This window comes from Malaclemys terrapin, chromosome 1 (assembly GCF_027887155.1).
Source record: "Malaclemys terrapin pileata isolate rMalTer1 chromosome 1, rMalTer1.hap1, whole genome shotgun sequence".
In the NCBI taxonomy this organism is placed as follows: Eukaryota; Metazoa; Chordata; order Testudines; family Emydidae; genus Malaclemys; species Malaclemys terrapin.
The window spans coordinates 239,470,788-239,476,861 of NC_071505.1; positions in this window are offsets into that span (position 1 = coordinate 239,470,788).

A 6,074-nucleotide genomic window follows, 5' to 3' on the forward strand; every position below is an offset into this window, starting at 1 on the left:
TGGCTAAATGCTGAATCTTCACAAGGTGCTGCCCCTACTAACTGTCTTGTGTGGCACACAGGTTCCTGTAACTGTGTAGGCACACTGAGTACAATGTTCAAAGGCACCTACATGCCATTTTCAAAAGCATCTAAGTCACTTAAGAAGCTTCTTCTTAGCATATGCACAATGTGCCTCAGGTGGCACGTGATCAGGATTCATCAGCAAATTTGGTTGGCTGGTTGGATATCAGGTTCCCCAGCTTGGGCCGGGTACTGACAGGGAGTGTGACATGAGTACCACTGAATGAGAGTGAGGCTCCTAAGTGACCGAGGTGCTTTTGAAAATGGATCTTAGGCTTCCAAGTCACTGAGGTGTTTTTGAAAATGTCACCCCGTTACTTTGCAGTGTCCATAAGGTCGCTGTATCTGTGTTACTGGAAGAGGTGAAGTGGATGAGGTAATGTCTCTTATTGGGCCAACATCTGTTGGGGAGAGAGAGACAAGTTTTCAAGCTTACACAGAACTCTTAATCTGGCCTGGGAGAGCCTCACAGCTAAATGCAAGGTGGAATGGATTGTTTAGCATGAGCAATTAACATATATTCTAAGGGACCACTCAAGGTAGAGTGGCCCATTAACACCCCTGCATTCATAGGACAAAAAGAGGGGCTTAGTGGGTTACAGATTGTTGCTCAGTGTACTTTTCCCAGACCTGAAGAAGAGCTCTGTGTGCAGGGCCGACTCCAGGGTTTTGGCCGCCCCAAGCAGCCAAACAAAACAAAAACAACAAAAAATAGCCGTGATCGCAATTGCGAGCTGCGGCAGCAATTCGGTGGGAGGTCCTTCGCTCCCAGCAGGAGTGAGGGACCATCCGCCGAACAGCTGGACGTGCCGCCCCTCTCCGAAGTGGCCGCCCCAATCACCTGCTTGGTAAGCTGGTGCCTGGAGCTGGCCATGTCTGTGTGGGTCGAAAGCTTTTTTCTTTCTGTCCAACTGAAGTTGGTCCAATCAAAGATATTACCTCACCCACCTTGTCTTTCTAATATCCCGGGACCAACCTGGGTACAACTACACTGCATGGAAGTGGTAAAATTAGTCTTCCCTGTTTGCATAATTTTTGAGGTTAGCCACCCCACAATGCATTTCTTTAACACTGCATCTCATATTCTTCATAGAGATATTATGATGATATGATTATGGCATAACTATAATGTATTTTATACAAGATAGGTCATGAGAGATATCATTGAAAAGGTTATGATTTACTGAATATGATTATCCTATTATCCTGTATCCATGTATCATTTTGATATCTGAAGTTAGGAATATTGTCTATGTATCTATTAAAAATGTGTTCACACCTGGGAAATGCCCATGAGGCAAAAGACTGTCAGTCTGGATGGCTGGCTGGAAACACAAGTCAATGGACCATTAGGGAGAACAATAGGCCTCACAAGAAGTTTATCTCCCAACCTGAGAGCCTTCCTGAGGATGCTACAAACAGCCTCTGAGTCATGGCTGCTATGACACTACAGGGGCATGTGACCAGATCACCTGGTACTAGACTCCATCTTGGAAGACCAGCGTTTTTCACTGAAAGGCATGGGAACCAAGCTGGGAGACAAAAGATTCATATCATATGCAAAAGCTATTTAAGGCAGGGGAGTGACATCATTGTGGTTCTTCACTGACTTCCTGCCCAAAGGAGACTCTTGGAAACACCAGAGGACAAAGACTGGACTGTGGGGAAGTGCTGGACCCAGGCTAGAGGGGTTTCTAACCTATGAAAGGAATACCCGGGGTAATTAAACTGCAAGCAAGTAATTAAACTGCAGCTTGTCCCTTAGACTTTCTTCAACTGGTTTAAATAATCATTTAGGCTAGGTATACTTGGTCCTGCTTCAGCGTGGGGTGGGGGGAGGGGTTAAATGGCATCCAGAGGTCACTTCCACCCCATACTTTCTATGGTTTGTATTACAGTAACAGCTAAATACAACAGTCAGTATCTGAGCCCCATTGAGCTAGGCACGGTACAGCTATATAGAAAGACATAGTCCCTGCCTAGGGATACTCTTTAAGAGGGTTCCATCACCCTGTCTGGCTAGTTTTGTAGGTAATAGGTACAGCTGCAGCATTGCCAACTCTCCCAATTTAATCACAAGAACGGAATTACGGGCACTGCCCTGGAGAAGAACAGCCAATCCATCGGAGCATTTCAGGAAGCTGGCAGCGCTCTCCCTCCTCCCCTCAAGAGCTGAAAGATGATTTCTGAGCAGGGGGAGAGGGAGCTGCTGCTGACAGGATGCAGCAAAAAGAGCCAGCTGCCGAGCTTTCTCCTCCCTCCTGGGAAAAATGGGTCACTCTGCTCTTCACTCCCTGCAACACCAGGCCTAGGAAGGGGGACAGAGGGTGAGAAACCCCTGGAGCTGCAGGAGGTGCTGAGATGTATACGGGGGCAAGTGGCAGATGTGGGACGGGGGTGGGTGGGAGGGACAGAATGAATTAGAATTTGGGGGGTTGGAATTAAGCTGGAAGCTCTGTGATATAAGGCAGCATTTGGTACAAATCTGTCTAATTTAATCTGAGTTGGCTTTTGCAGCGAGAGATTCTGCAGAGAGATCCAAAAATCACCTTCCCATATAAGCGCGTGAGAGCTGACAGCCCTGTAACAGTCACACGGCGTGGGGTGGGCAGAGGGAGTTCAACAATCAAGCAAGACCAAAAAATCCACAATATAATCTTTTTTTTTTTTAAACCTAATGATTTTGGGGGTGTGGGGGTGTATCATGATTTTTGAACTTTTGGGGTTGGCAGTACTGAGTTGCTCTGCAGCTCACGAAGCTATCTAGTCAATGGTGGCAGCACCATGTCCAGCAAAACAAAGTTACGGGTATTTTAAATCAGCCTCGTCTCACCCCCACCCTATCATGTCATGGTGATGTAGTATTGTCTGGTCTTGCAGCTTTGACAAGTTGTGGGATTACACAAACGTATTGGTGATCCTGGGAGGCATGAGGTATTTGGAAACTGTACAAGCTGTAAGTTGTTTACCTTTGGGTACTTTCTATTGCCTGATTTTTCATAAAGAAACAATTTTTTAAAAGCCTTCAACTTCTGGTGACCTTGCCAGGGAAGCCCTTTGGGCTAGCATATGCAGAGGGGATAGAGTTTTCAGAGGAGAGGTACTTATTGGGGGAAGTTGTGACGGGTTCCCCCTGGGGTGCCACCTGGAACTGAAGTGCCACTGAGCCCCCTGACCCACCAGCCTGGGCTCCCTCTCACATTGTGGTGTGATAAGTTGCCAACCTTGTTCTTTCACCAGCATACACACAGGTAGAACACATCCAACTGCAGAAATTACAGGCTGCTGTGATCAGCTCTGCATGGGGAGGCTACCGCTAAGGAACTGTCCAGCTGCTCAAGAGCACCTCCCCCTCTGGCATGTAAACCCAAAATCATACCGCCTTGCACTGCACAGAGATCAGTACAGCATAAGCTCATGAAACTCGCACCCTCCCTCAATGTGGAGAGGAAATATACAACATCTTTTTGCTCCAACTTATAGCTCCCACACACTGGTTTGAGATAAAGCAAAAACAAATTTATTAACTACAAAAGAGAGATTTTAAGTGATTATAAGGGATAGCAAACAAATCAAAGCAGGTTACCTAGCAAATATGCAATCTAAGATTAATATACTAAAGAGATTGGATATCAGTAGCAACTTCTCACTAGACCATCTTTGACAGGTTTTTGGCCATCCTGTTCTTAAAACCTTCAGTGACAAGGATTTCACAACCTCCCTAGGTAACCTGTTGCAGTGCTTAACTCTCTGTATAATTAGAAAGTTTTTGCTAATAGCTAACCTAAGTCTCTTTTGTTGCAAACTAAGCCGATTGCTTCTTGTCCTTCTGCAGTGGACATGGAGAGCAATTGATCACCATCCTCTTATAACAGCCCTTGACATATTTGAAGGCTGTTATCTGGTCCCCCCCCCCAGTCTTTGTTCTAGACTGAACATGCCCAATTCTTTCAACCTGTCTTCAAAGGTCAGGTGTTTAAAACCTTTTATCACATTTGTTGCTCTCCTCTGGACACTCTCCTATTTGTTCATGGCTTTCTTAAAGTATGGTGTCCAAAACTGGACACAGTAATGCAGCTGGGGCCTCACCAGTGCCGGCTAGAGAGGACTAATTACCTCCCCTGTCTTACATGTGACACTCCTGTTAATATACCTCAGAATTACCTTTCCCTTTTTCACAATAGGATCATACCATTGACTCATATTTTTTTTGTGGTCCACTATCACCCCAGTCCCCAACCCTTTTCAGCAGTACTACCAACTAGCCAGTTATTCCCCATTTTATAGTTGTGCATTTGATTAGTCTTTACTAAGCAAAAGACTTTGTATTTGCCTTTGCTGAATTTCATATTTGTCGATTTCAGACGAACTCTCCAATTTATCCAGTTCATTTTGAATTCTAAAGTGCTTGCATCTCCTCCCAACTTGGAGATGTCTGCAGATTTTATAAACATACTGTACTCTCTACTCCATCATCCAAGTCATAAATGAAAGTATTGAATAGTACTGGACCCAGGACTGACCCTTGTGGGACCCCACTGGATACATTGTCCAAGTTTGACAGTGAATCATTGATAGCTACTCTTTGAGACTAGGCTTTCAACCTGTTGTGTAATTTCATCTAGACCACATTTCCCTAGTTTGCAAATCAATAATACTGACAAGCTACAGTACTAGCAATTTTGAAGTCCCTCTGATCATGTTGTGACTGCAGTAAACAGAGGCCAAAAACCATAATGCTACTTCACCGGCATAAAGGTTTCACAGGTTACTAACTTGTAAATCTCCCAAATTAAGCCTGACTCCAATAAGGAGTTTGTAAACTATTTGTGATTTCTTTTAATTATTTAAGAAGTTACCAGCATCCCTTTATGGAAGTTGAACTCTATTATGTCTAGCTGGTGTATGTGATGTCTGTCTGAATTATTTCTGTAAATCATGCCTACTTTGTGTGGCACTCTGTCCCCCTCTTGGGGCAGCCCATACAGGGAATTGAACTGCGAAGCCTCTGAAGCTCAGGACACACTTGCCCTGCCAGGGAAGGTAGGTAAGCCATGCCTGCTCAGTGTGGCACTCTGTCCCCATCTAGTGGTGGCTAAGCCACATAGGGTCTGTCTACACAGTAGCTGGCAGTGAACCTTCCAGCCGGAGTAGACGGACTTGTTTGAGTGCAGCTGGCACTAGCATGCTAACAATAGCTGTGTGGATATTGCAGCACCAGCAGAGGATCGTGCTAGCCAGCCAAGCTCAGACCCAACCTACCACCTATGACTGAGCTTGGGTGGCTAGCCTGAGCCTCCGCCGGTGCTGCAATGTCCACACACTACTTTTAGCATGCTTGTGCCAGCCCTGCTCACCTGAGTCTGCATACCCAGGCTGGGCAGCTCCCTCACCGTTAGGGTGACCAGACAGCAAGTGTGAAAAATCGGGACGGGGGTTGGGGGTAATAGGCACCTATGTAAGGCAAAGCCCCAAATATTGGGACTGTCCCTATAAAATCAGGACATCTGGTCACCCTGCTCACAGTGGCAGCATAGACATACCAATCACAGAGCTGGATGAGTGTGCTACAGGCTAGCCTGAGAGAATGGGGTGTATAGCTCATGCAGTAAAGGCTTGTGCATTTAGCTCCTGACAGCCTAGGTTCAATCCCTGCTGCTGATAACCCACTGAGAGGCATTTGTGCTGTGTTTCTTGTATCTTCTCAGAGGAAAATATTGTGATATTACTCCTGTCAAACATGAAGACAATTCCCTGATTTGATTACTGTCCAGTAAAGGGCTTTGTCAGTAGTTAGATGTCAGTGTTTCACTGTTGTGAAAGGCGGGTGCTGAGCACCCTCTTTGATACCTTACTGCACACAGTAAGGTCTGCACTGCTGGAGGTCATGCCCTGCTCCTTCTGCTAAGCCTGGTAGGAGTGTGCCTTAGGGTAAATGAGGCCAGATCACTCAGACACACAGGGATACGGCATTTGCAGTGATCACGTCTACTCAGCCAGAATATACTTGCT